Below are 15,169 nucleotides of genomic sequence, written 5' to 3' on the forward strand. Positions count from 1 at the left end.
TGATAAAAAAAATAATAATTTTGAATTATAATTAATAATAATTATAATTATGATAATAATATCAATCAATTTATTTGATAATTATTGACATAAAATCAAATGTTTTTTTAAGCTATGATTTAGTTAATGTTTATTTTTTTGTGTGTAAATAAATACTTGTTACAATCATTATAATCACAAATAGTTTTTTTAAAAAAAATAATAATAATTGAATTTAATGTTTTAAAATTAAACAAATAATTATTATAATTAAATTAATAATAATAATACTGTTTAAAAATATATTTAAAAACTAATCAATTTATTTAAAAAATAAAATCAAATAAAAATAATTATAAATCAAATTTTTTTTAAAATAGCAAAAAAGTTAAATTCATAGCAACTGTTTGCATATACATTGGTCACTAAAAAAACTAATTAAAGTTAATTTTAAATAAAATTGCCCCTGATAAATTTATTTTCACAATAAACATTATTTAAATACGATATGTAAACATTGGTGACCATCGGTTGAGCCGAAATCAGATCATCGATAATCAAGTGGTCAGCGATAATATCGGTACTACAATAGGCTAATCGTACGGTTTTCAAGTGACACAATCGGGACAGGGATTGCAGTGCCCGGCGGGTAATGTCCGCATTAATTAAGTCAATAGATTGAAGTCGCGGTAAATGTTGGACAATATCAATGAAAAACTGATCGCTAAAATTAATGAATCCTAACTTTAGCGACAAATGTGTCAATTGTTTCATTGGTATCAACGAATCGGTGGATAGTTTTGGGTTTTCACCGAATTTAGTCAAAACACAACAATGAATGGCCAGTCGTTTCAATTGTTTAAGATTTTTGCCCAATGAGTCCGTCAATCGATTGAATAGATAGTCAGTAATCGGTTGAAAGTTTGATATAAAATCAAAACTTTTTAATTTCAAACACCGACGACCACTGAATCCATTAGTTATTAGATTATCGATAAAAACATCGGAAAACTGTTTAGTTTTTACCCGAAGTTTTGTCAGTTCAGACATCAGTGTCAATGTCTGGACAAATGATTGCATATCTGTTTTCGTATCCAAATCGACAACAATATCAAGTGATCGCAATTGTTGGCCATAATTATGAATAAAGCGTTTGAAAAATAATAGCGATTTGTTTTGCAATTTAAATGACACCGACTGTAAACTTGCGGGCAGTTTACAGACAACTCCCGATTCATAGAAATAATATCGTAAACCCATTAAATGTGTTTTATTATCACAGATAACCAATTTGTTGAGTTTCGGCAAATATTGGCTAACATTGTTGACCAACTCTTCATAGTTGTATTTTCTACCTTTCATTACCAATGTCTTCAATTTTGGTCCAATTGTGGCCATTAATCGATAAAAACTACTATTATCTCCGATACTGTTTGCATGAATACTCAGGTGTTGCAAACGTCTACAATGTATCACCAATTGATCCAAAAGTTTTTCATTCAATTCTACCGAATAATAGTCACTAATGATAACACTTTGAATGTTTGGACACTTTTGGACAATCGCCGCAAACAACTCCAAACTTTGTCTATAATTTTGATAATTGATAACAAACTCGATGTCTGTCTGTGTATTGAATAACAATCTTTGCCACTGTTTTGATAGTAATTGTAGTCTAAAATTATCTTCAATTGTAATCTTCATCGACGACATCAATAGTTCGGCCAAATCGTCGCCGAAACGATCAAACGAGTCCCTCATTGTTGTTATCGTTGTCTTCAGTTAATTAGATCTTTACATTTCAAACAACACATTAAAAACGGTTGAAAAGTTATATATGAAATGAAAATAAAAACGGAAATATTATTTTAATTTTCAAATTACTAATCCCTAAACCTGTTTATTTAATACACAAAGTTAACTTAAAAACAAATATAACAAAATAATTTTTTTCATTTTTATAATTTCAATAATATTAAATAAATAGAAATAGTTTTATTGATATTTAATAGTTGTTTTTCAACTAACTTTTGTTTATACAATAAACAGGTTTAAGTGATTAGAAATTTTCAAAAACATTTCAAAAAAAAAGTATTTCCGTTTTTATATTCAATCGATAACTGACTTACAGTTAAAGTATGTGTGCTTTGAATGTTAAGATAGATAATTGAAGACAACTGAATATCAATGACCAACAACATCGTCGTCGTCGGCGACAACAGCGGTAAAGATGTCCACAAATACAACAACAACAAGACTAACGAGGGATTCGTTTGATCGCTTCGGCGATGATTTGGCCGAACTATTGCTGTCGTCGATGAAGATTACAATCGAAGACAAACTGAAACTACAATTAGTATCAAAACAGTGGCAGAGATTGATATTCAATGGACAGACAGACATCGAGATTGACTTATATTATCATAATTATAGTCAAACTGTTAAGTTGTTTGCGGTGATTATCCTAAAGTGTCCAAACATTCAATCACTGGCCATCTCTTACCACTATAATTATTTGTTTCGGCAAAACATTATAATCAATTGCCTATTGGCGACACTTTATCGGTATTTGCGTCACTTAAGTCTTCAATCAAAGTCTATGGAAAGCCTGAGTATCGACCGATTATTGGCCGCATTTGGACGACAATTGAAGACATTAAAGTTGAATAATGTTATAGTAGACAATCATCGGGTGATGATTAACAAAGTCGTACAGTCGTATTGTCCGCAACTCAACAAACTGATTGTCTGCGTTAGAAATATCTTTAATTTTACAGATTTTCGACACTATTTTACTGACGAAACGGGAGTAAACTGTATTTTGTCGACAACTAGACTACAGTCGATTGCATTTGTATTGTCAACTGAATGTCAGTCACTGTTTGATAAGTTTGCAGCAAATTATGCCAACCAATTGACATCACTGGACATTGTCATCAATTTTCCTAACAAAACAGTTATCCCGTTATTTGTTAAGTCATTAACACAGTTCTGTCAATTAAGACGATTACGACTAAAATATATACAATTTCATGACATACTTATCGATAATTTAATAATTAATGGATTTAGCGGTTGGTGTTTGAAATTGAAAAGTATATCAATAGTTGCAAACATTCAAATGATCAGTGATTGTCAATGCAATAAATTGATGGACACATTGGGCAAAGATCTTAAACAATTGAAACGACTGGCCATTGATTGTTATGTTTTGACTAAATACGGCAAAATACCAAAACTAACGAGTAATTCATTGATACTAATGAAACAATTGACACATTTGTCGCTGAATTTGGGATCCATTTATTTTTGCGATCAATTTTTTCACAATATTGTCCAACATTTACCGCGACTTCAGTTTGTTGACATATTTCATGCGGACATCAGCCGCCAGTCATTGCAATCACTGTCCCGATTGCGTAAATTGAAATCAGTACGAATAGCCAGTTGTCGTAACCGTGTTATAGCTGACCAATTGATTATCGATGATCTGATTTCGGCTCAACCGATGGTCACCAATGTTTGTCTAACGTATAGAAATAATTTAAATAAATTTATCCGGGGTCAATTCCCAGTTGAAGACATAATTAAAAATGAGATTTGATAAGTTAACAGTAATTATTATTACGGTAATATATAACTTATATTATTATTTATACAATAAAAAGTATATAGATAGATAGATAGATAGATAGATAGATATATAGATAGATAAATAGGATTACTGGATATTTATAAAATAATTAATTTATCACAATTTTTATTGTTAATAATAGCATTAGTAGTAGTATTACTATCATAACAATAGATAAAATGTTTGATATTTCCATTACAATCACTACAGTTAATGTACAGATAGTTAATATGTTTGAGTTGTTCAGTGAGAAACTGTTTGGTTAACTGTTTGCTGAACTGACGATTCGGATCGCATATCAGGAAAACGGATCTCAAACGAGACAACTGTCCCAATGAACGGACGGTGTCGTCGCTGATCGACACTTGTTTACAGTGTATGGACTGTAGTCGCGGCAAATGTCGGTGAATATCATGGAAAAATCGATCGCCGATTACCGGCCATACGTTTATGCCGATAGATAAATGGGTCAGTAGTCGCAAACGGTTCAGTCGGCTGCTCGACAATCGTATATTACTATCGGTTCCCATGAAATACAAGTATACAGATAGTCGTTTCAACACCAATGGCGACAAACACTGATTGATTGTATCGAAGATATCGTCAATTGTTTTCTTCGACGAGACAACTGTTCGCAGCTTTAGACTAGAAAGTTGCCGACAATTGTAGCCAATTTGTGTCAACAAATCAATGGGAAATCTATCCGTAAATATCTCGTGAAAACCGATTGTCAATTGTCTTAACTGAGACATCAGTGATAAGCCGGACATTAATTGTAGACACAAATCACGTGTGGCTATCGGCTCGTCGACAGATATGTACAGTTCATGCATTTGTTGGCCATAAGTGGCGGCAAATTTACAAAATTTTGACATAAAAACTTTGTCCAACTTTATGGTCAACGAGTCCACGGATTTTGGCAATACTTTTGATGACTTGTTTTCATTGCCAACGAGAAGATTCATATCGATTGACGACTTGTTATTCAATGTAATGTGAAGTGTCTTCAAGTTTACCATACAGTCGGCAACTTTACGAAACAATTTCCTATTGATTTCCTGGTTATGTCCGTAAAACTTGAATGTTAGCAACTGTTGGCCAAATCGACTGCAAAACTGGTCAATCATTTGGTCGCCGGTAACCCATTGATAGTAATTACTGGGTTTTAAATATAAGTGTTTCAATTGGGAACAGTATTTCATTAGCCATTCAAACAAATTGTCCCAAAAGTAGACATCGCTTATAGTGACTGATGTAATGGTTGTACACTTCTTGACAATGACTTCAAACAAACGAATTGTTTGTCTGTAATCTTGAAATGAATTCAATGACATAGTCTTCAATAGTTTTGCATCAAATACCAGATGTTTTTCAGTCGTAAATATCAATGTCAGCCACTGTTTGGACACCGATCGCAGTCTTAGTCTGTCATCGATTGGCAGATATTGAAGCAATAGTTGACACAAATCATCGCCGAAACGATCAAACGAGTCCTTCATCGATGTCATTGTCTTCAAGTTTATAACAAACAAACAAAAAAAACTTTTCAAATCAACTAAAACTATTCAATGAAATAATTAATGAAAATAAATAAAATAAAATATATTAAAAAAAATAAATATTAATAGATTTATAAAATTTTAGTAATTATTATAACTATTAAATAATTATACTTACATTTGATATCATATTTCAAATTTGTAGTCAATTATTGTGTTATTAACTTTGATAAAACAATTAATCATTTTAATAATAATATCAACAATTAATCATTTTATAGTATTACTATTACTATTAAATAGTAATAATTATTTTTATAAAGCGGTAATTATTTTACAGTTTTTTTTTTTTAATAATAATATTGAAAAAGTAATTAAACGTATAATACTGTACTGTAAAAAATAGAGACATCCAATATATAGGTCACTCATAAAAACATATATTAAAACTGTATATCAAATTGACTAAAAAATACTATACAATGTCTTAGCCCTTTAGTATATCACTTGACTGTATAACAATAGTAAGCTATCAGAGTATTGTTTTGTAGTTAAATCATGTAGTTAGTATGTTAATCAGGGTTTTTAGTAATAATAAATGCCCGCCCTGGCTATGCCCAAATAGATGCCAATAAATGCCTGGCATTTTGGGTATCTATATTATTTGGATGACATTTTAAGCAAGCAAATAAGCAACTGTATTTACAAAAAAAATAATGTAATTTAGTAGTAAATAAGGTAATTACAATTTACAATTAATATACTTGATTTCCAATGATATTACATTTTTAATTAAAGTTAAATACAAAACAAAAATACAAAAGCAAATATATTATATGTTTTATAAATAAATTAATTAATATAAAATTAAACTAATAGGTGTCACCCCAACTGAAAATAGATGCCCAGGCCATGGCAGGCATTTATCAAAATTGACATCTATTGTTTATGCCTGCCATTTTTTAAAAACCCTGATTTTAATACAGTAAACATATATACAGTATAACTGTTTTCTAATTTTTCTAATTCATAAAATTAATAATTGATTTATGTTTTTTGTTTTGTTTAAATTTCTATAATTTATAGGATAAGTAATTCATATAAAAAATGTATTTTTTTATTTGTTTCATATGATTGACTTACAAGTAATTAATCATTAAAATTATTAACATTTTTTTAAAAGTTAAAAGTTATAAAAAATATATAATAGTTAATAAATAGTTGAATAATTAATATTTTCGAAGTTTTATATTATAAAGTTTTTTTTATTAATTAATATTACGGTACTATCTATTGATTAGAGAAATAATTATTTGAATAAAATATTGATTTTAATATATATATCGTAAATATTTACGAAAAACTTTAAATATATAAATAAAATAAAATCAATAATTTCATATATATATATATATATAATAAATTGTATATTTTATAATTAATGATTTTCATTATGAAAAAATATATTTATCGTCAATATTTAATATTTTTTAAAATAATAATAATATAAATTTAATTTTTATTATTTATAATATTTTCTCATGTAATGTATATAAATACTGTATTAAAAAATTTTATTTTAAATACTATATAACTGTATAATAATAATAATGAAAATTTAAAATCATTAAGTTATTAATAATATGTTATTCTGTGTAGAAAAAAATAAAGTTTTTAATTATTAATTAAATCATTAATTAAAACTATTGAATATTATTAAAATTTGTTTTACGGAAAACAAAGCTTAATTTTTTTTATTGAATACCATATATTTTCAACATTTTTTTAGTCAATATTATAAAATATTTATTTATTTATTTTGATTAAAAATGATACCAAAAATAAATTTTCAAAAATTAATATACAGTCTAATAAATTATTATTATTATTTATTTTATGAAAATTCAGTGGAAAACAATGAAAATATTTTTATTATTAAATATTTTCTATTTTTAACATTTTTGATAAACATTATAAAGTATGTCTTATTAAGTAATTTTGATAATAATAATAATAATAATAATATTTATATAAAAATATTACTCTACGATATTACTTATTTATTTGGTGGCTAGCTATCTATATCTGTATAATATAATAATAAATTTGTTGTCATTTATGTTTTTTGCTTATCTATTTAAAATTTTACATTTATCACGCAATCATATCTGGTATAAATCATTGCTAACAATTGATGGACAATTGAATATTAAAAAATTATTACCAAATTTCATAATTGATCATGATACATTAGTAAAAACGACAAACATTATTAATTATATTTATAAAATTGTTTGCAATTGTATAATACCTATTACATGTATGTATAATATAAATTATAATTCATTTAGCGATATATAGCGTTTTTTATTTTGTCTAATTAATTGTATTTATTTTTTTAAATTTTTTATTAAACAGTAACACAAGTATCAATATTATGGATTTTAGATTATATATAAAATCAATTCAATAATTATATGCAAACTAAATGCTAAATCATTTTACAAATGTGTTAATCAGTTTATTGATAGTCACAATAGTTTATGTCTAATAGTCAATGAATATAATAAATATTTTTCAAAAATTTATTTAGCATTTATAATAACATTAATGCCGATTAGTTTGTTACTTATTCATCAAGTTTTATTTGAACAATTAGTTTATTACGTAAAGATATTTTATGTTATATGTAGTTTTGGTATATGTTTTTTCATATTTATAATACAATATCGTTTTGCAAAATTGTCGGTTAATATCCATGGGATGTGTCTATTGTTGTCACGCATTCAATGGCGAGTCAATGGATACCCGTTTCGGATGCGATTCAAAGTCAAACTAATGTCTTATTTTGAACGACTGTCCAGTGATCGCAAAATCGGTGTAACTGTCGGACCAAATATGAATGCAATGACTTTAACATTGTTTTATCAGGTTTTTACAAAAATCAAATAAAAATGAATAAAATTATATTATTTTATTTTAAAAATATTTACTAAACATATTTTTTAGATAATCATAATATATTTTCGTTACTATTTATTGATCTATAAGTTTGCTGGAAAAATAAAATAATTTATTAAACAATAATAATTTTTTAATTGTAATAAATAGGCTGATAATCATAATTATTATGTTTACATTTACATTACATGGGTCAAATATATAAAAATATTGATTAGCTATTGATTACAATACATGTTTATTCACATTAAACCATTTAATATAATTATAGTTATTTTTAAATAAAATTATTTTATACTTATATATATATATTTAATTTTTGCAATTATATTATACAAGCTGTACTTAAATAAAATATATAATATTTTTATAAAGTATAAAAAACTATAAATCATTAACATAGATTTAATTAATTATTTGTAACAATTAAAATATATTATTTTGGTTTTTATAAAAAATAGACTGTACTTTACATAAGATTAATATAACATTTATATAAAATTAAAATTAAAGTACATTTAAATAACATTATTAAGTTTATTTATAACATGTTTTATAGCATATAATTTAAAATTTATGTAATATATAACAAATAATAAAAATAATAATAAATAAACTGCAAATAATATAAATAAACTTTTTGCAAATGGATTAATAATATAATTAACAATTATTAAACTGTTTATAATAAAAACAGAATATAAACAATAAATTATATATTGAAATTTTATAAAATATTTATTTAAACATTTAGTGTCCAGGTCAAAATTGTTGATACATTCGGCAATTTTAAAACAATAATTTGGCGCAATTTTGTCAAAATTATTTAATTGTAAATACATTTTCCGTAATATATTTGAATATTTTGAAATATTTTCCAAATTTATTGTTTGAACATAGATTAGCCAATTGATTGAATAAAACAAACTAAATATTATATGATGTGTAAATAATATCGGGGATAGTGTTGATTGAAATATTTTATTTAAATAATCATCAATAGGTATAATGTACATAAACATTGGATAAAATAAGCACGTAGCTAGTATATTATTATACGATAATTTATTATCCAGGTTAACTTTATATTTGCAACACATATCATCCAGTTCATAATTAATTTCATCAACAATTTTTGAATTCAATTTAACATAAATATATGATAGCAATAGACTAATACAACTCATTAATAAACAAATTTTTATGATATAAATACTTGGATTTAATGGGAAAACAATTGCCATTAATAACAACAATATTAACACTGTATATGTTGTCAGTGCTATTCCAGTAAATATAATGTTTAATGTTTTATAATTATTGTTTAAACCAAACGCTATTTGTAAAAATTTAATCATATTTTTAAAAGTTTTTTTAAAAAAGTAAAATATAATATTAAGCAAATATAAAATTTTTAATATTAATAGAATGATTAATGTATATTAATATTATCATTTTATCCTATAGTCAAATGAAATATTTAGTAAATGTTAAAAAACAATTCAATAAATTAACTAAAAAATTTATTGTATTATTTATTAAAACTCTTATTAGTTATTAAAATAATTATTATTTATTAAAACAATTATTAATTATTAAAACAATTATTAATTATTAAAACAATTATTATTTCTTAAAATTATTATTATTTTTAAAAATTATTATTTTTTAAAAACAATTATTATTTTTAAAAACAAGTATTATTTAATAAAACAATTATTAAATTATTATCTGAAACAATATTGTTAATTTTTATTAGAAATATTAATATTGATGTTAAACTACTGTTTATTTTACTGTATTTGAATATTTTAATTATACAGTACTAGAAATTACACTAAATATTAGATACAGAATAAATATATATAAATTTAAATATTTTTTTAAATAAATAATATTTTTATTGTTAGTGAAATATTTAAATATATAACTTAATATATTTATTTCAATTGCAATTTATATGATATTCAAAAGCAAATGTGCGCACAATTTCTAGTTTTACAAAATTAGTTTACTTTAAAAACATTAATATAATAATTACTAATAAAATTGTCGGTATCTTTAAAAGTAATTAAAAATATATATTTAATTATTAATAATTCTGAATTAATTTTTATAATCATTGATTTTAAATAGTTATTATAGATTAATTTTATTGTTTTTTTAATTAAAATATTTAAATTTGTTTTCAGTTGACATTTTAGAAAAAAATATCAAATAATATTTAAAACATTTAAACTTGTTTAGTAATTTTATACTAATTTGTAAAATTAATATATAACTGTATTAAATATAATATTAATTATTAAATAAAACATTTAGCATTTATGTCAGTTGTATTATTCACTTAAATATATTTTTCAGATTTTTATAATAATTATTTAAATCAGTAACAATTTTAAAATATAATTAATATTAAGTAAAAATTATCACTGTTTATTATATAGAAACAAACAATATTTAATTTATAACTATTAACAATATTACACATTAAACTAAATTTTAGTTTTCCAGAAAATAAATAATATTTTACTTGAAAAACTAGTACACAATAGTGTAATTTATTTTGTTTTTCTAATAAAATATAACAATATATTTATAAATAGTAATATGTGGACACAATTTTCTAACAAAAATTATTTATCAATTTTTACAAACAAAAAACTACAACAATAAGTGAATATATTAAATATTACTTAGCTTTTAAAAATAAAATATGCAATAAATTCAATAAAATAAACTAAATTATTCAATATCTTAAAACTTTTAAAATGATTGAATTTTGTTTGTTTGTTAATTTTATTATAAATTATTAATGTATTTCAAAATCATAGAGAAATAATAGCTATTATAATAAAATTAGTTTTTAATGTTTTTTATTTGTTATTATTTTATTTAAAAATAATAATTTTACAAACATTTCATATAATTAGAATTTAAAAGTAAAATTAATTATAAGAATTATTCATTTAAATAACATTTATCGATAATTAAAAATTAAAATATTTGTATATAGAATTTATTCACATTAAACTTATAGTTTTAATATAATTATAGTTATTATAAAATAAAAAAATAGATATTTTAAAATTCAATTTTTACAAGTATATTAATTTAGTTTATTATAATTGAATAGCAGATATTAGTGTTGGCAAAAAAGAGAAATTTATAAAATAATAGAGAAATTTCTAGAAAGTTTCTAAAAGAAATTTCTATTTATGGGATCCCCATAGTTAATTTTGTTTTCTCGATATTTGTTATCTTTAACATTGTTTTTATATGTAATATTAAATATTATTATTAGTATTTTAATTATTAATTAAAGTAAAAAATTAATTAATTTAATTATATTTAACTATGGTATAATAAAATGGTGAATAAAATTTTACAAAACTGATTATTATTAAATAATTATAATTATTTATATAGGTATCCCATTTGTATAATAGTATTATATAGTAATCTACATTATAATGATATAGTATAATATTATATGTATAGTAGTATTGTCTCATTAATATATCTATAGATATGGGGATCCCATAGTATAACAAAAAAGTTAAATTTCTATAGAAATTTATTACTGAGAAACTTTCTAGAAACTTTCTCAGGGAAATTTATTAGAAACTTTCTATTTGCCCATCTCTAGCAGATATATTTAAGAAATTTAAATATTTATATAAACTTATATATTAAATATTTAGTTTTTAATTGATATTTTATAGTCTATACAATCATAATTAATAAACGTTTTACATAATATAAATTAAAAATTTCTATATTAATGATGGATAATATACAATATATATATTAAATACATTAAAACTAACTCAATTATATAAAAATTATTTTATACTAATATATATTTATTATTAATTGTTGCAATTACATTATACATGTTTGTACACATATGAAATATATAATACTCTTATAAAGTATTAAGTTTATTGATAATATTTTTTATAATATATAATTTAAAATTTATATAATATTTAACAAACAATAAAAATAACAATAAATAAACTGCAAATAATATAAACAAACTTTTTGCAAATGGATTAATAATATAATAAACAATTGTTAAACTGTTTATAATAAAAACAGTATACAAATAATAAATAATATATTGAAATTTAATGAAATTTTTATTTATACATTTAGTATCCAGGTCAAAATTGTTGAAACATTCGACAATTTTAAAACAATAATTTGGCGTAATTTTGTCAAAATTATTTAATTTGAAATACATTTTCTGTAATATATTTGAATATTTTGTAATGTTTTCCAAATTTATTGTTTGAACATAGATTATACAATTGATTGAATAAAACAAACAAAACATTATATGATGTGTAAATAATATCGGGGATAGTGTTGACTGAAATATTTTATCTAAATAATCATTAGTAAGTATTATGTAGATAAACATTGGATAAAACAAACACGTAGCTATTATATTATGATAAGATAACTTATTATCTAGGTTAACTTTATATTTGTGACACATTTGATCAAGTTCAGAATTAATTTCATCAATAATTTTTGAATTTAATTTAACATAAATATATAATAACAATAGACTACTAAAACTCATTAATATAAAAATTTTTATTATATAAATACTTGGATTTATTGGGAAAACAATTGACATCAATAACAATAATATTAACACTGTATATGTTGTCAGTGGTATTCCAGTAAATATAATGTTTAAAGTTTTATAATTATTGTTTAAACCAAACGCTATTTGTAATAATTTAATCATTTTATCCAATAGTCATTTTATATCATTTTGCAAATATTAGTAAATAATAGAAAAAAAATTTAATAAATTAGCTGAAAACTTGTATTATTTATTAAAAAAATTATTATTTATTAGTAAATTATAATATGTGATGAAACAGTATCGTTAATTTTTATTAGAAATTTAAATATTAATGTTAAACTACTGTGTATTTTATTGTATATTTTAATTATATAGTACTTTAAATTACACTAAATATTAATACAGTTTATAAATATAAATACTACTTACTCTAAAAACTAGTACACAATAATGTAATATATTTTATTTTTCTAATAAAATATAACTATATATTTATATAAAATTATATATTGATAGTAATATGTGGACACAATTTTATAAACAAAAAACTACACCAAAAAGTGATTAAATTAAATATTACTTAGCTTTTAAAAATAAAATATGCAATAAATTTAAATAAAAAAAATTACTACTAAATTATTCGATATCTTAAAGCTTTTAAAATAATTGAAAATATATATATATATATTTATTATAAAATATTAATGAATTTCAAAACAAAAAGAGAAATAATAGCTATTATAAAATAATACTTTATATTTGTTAATATTTTATTTAAGAATAATATTTTTACAAACATTTCATAATTTTAAAAATAATTAGAATTTAAAAGTAAATTAATTTTAAGAATTATTCATTTAATTAACAATTTTGTTATAATAAATGTAAGATTAAAATATTGTATTTATACTGTTATTAGTGTACTTATAATTATTTTGTAATGTATAATAATTTTTAAACTAAAATAACTTTTAATTAAAAACTAGAATAATTTATTTTATTTATATATAGAATTTATTCACAATATTCACTAATAGTTAATATAATTATAGTTATTATAAAATGTTATTTTATTCATTAAGATATTTTAGATTAAACTATTACAATTTTATTACACTTAATGCACATAAACAAAATATATAATAATATTATACAATATATAATTAAATTATAAATAATTAATTTAATTTTTGAATTACATATTTGATACAATTGGTGTACATAAACAAAATATATAATAATATTACAGTATACGATATATAATTAAATTATAAATAATTAATATTATTTTTATTACATATTTGAAATAATTAAAATATATTATTTAGTTACTAAAAAATATAAATTATTATAACATAAACATTAAATTTTAATTACATTTAAATAACATTTAAATAATTATCTTACATATTATATCTAAGAGTATTAAGTTTATTAATGAAATGTTTTATAACATATAATTTAAAATTTATGTAATATTTAACAAACAATAAAAATAACAATAAATAAATTGCAAATAAAATAAATAAAATTTTTGCAAATGGATTAACAAAATAGTAAACAAATGCGAAACTGTTTATAATAAAAACAGTATATAAACAATAAATAATATATTGAAATTTAATGAAATATTTATTTATACATTTAGTGTCCAGGTCAAAATTGTTGATACATTCGGCAATTTTAAAACAATAATTTGGCTCAATATTGTCAAAATTATTTAATTGTAAATACATTTTCTGTAATATATTTGAATATTTTGAAATATTTTCCAAATTTATTGTTTGAATATAGATTAGCCAATTGATTGAATAAAACAAACTAAATATTATATGATGTTTAAATAATATTGGGGATAGTGTTGATTGAAATAGTTTATCTAAATTATCATCAGTAATTATTATGTAGATAAACATTGGATAAAACAGACACGTAGCTAATATATTATTATACAATGATTTATTATCCAGGTTAACTTTATATTTGCGACACATATCATCCAGTTCATAATTAATTTCATCAATAATTTTTGAATTTAATTTAACATAAATATATGACATTAATAAACTAAATGCACTTGTTAATATACAAATTTTTATTATATAAATACTTGGATTTATTGGGAAAACAATTGACATCATTAACAACAATATTAACACTGTATATGTTGTCAGTGCTATTCCAGTAAATATAATGTTTAAAGTTTTATAGTTATTGTTTAAACCAAACGCTATTTGTAATAATTTAATCATTTTATCCAATAGTCAAATACAAATTATTTTAGTAAATATAAAAAACAATTTAATAAATTAGCTGAAAAATTGCATTATTTATTAAAACAATTATGATTATGATTAATATTTATTAGTAAATTATTATATTAAACATTATTGTTAATTTTTATTAGAAATTAAAATATTGATGTTATTAAATAAAACTACTGTGTATTTTACTGTATTTTAATTATACAGTACTACAAATTACACTAAA

Source organism: Oppia nitens, unplaced genomic scaffold (assembly GCF_028296485.1).
Source record: "Oppia nitens isolate AA-2021 unplaced genomic scaffold, nextdenovo-longstitch-racon4-pilon3 scaffold27_pilon_pilon_pilon, whole genome shotgun sequence".
NCBI lineage: Eukaryota > Metazoa > Arthropoda > Arachnida > Sarcoptiformes > Oppiidae > Oppia > Oppia nitens.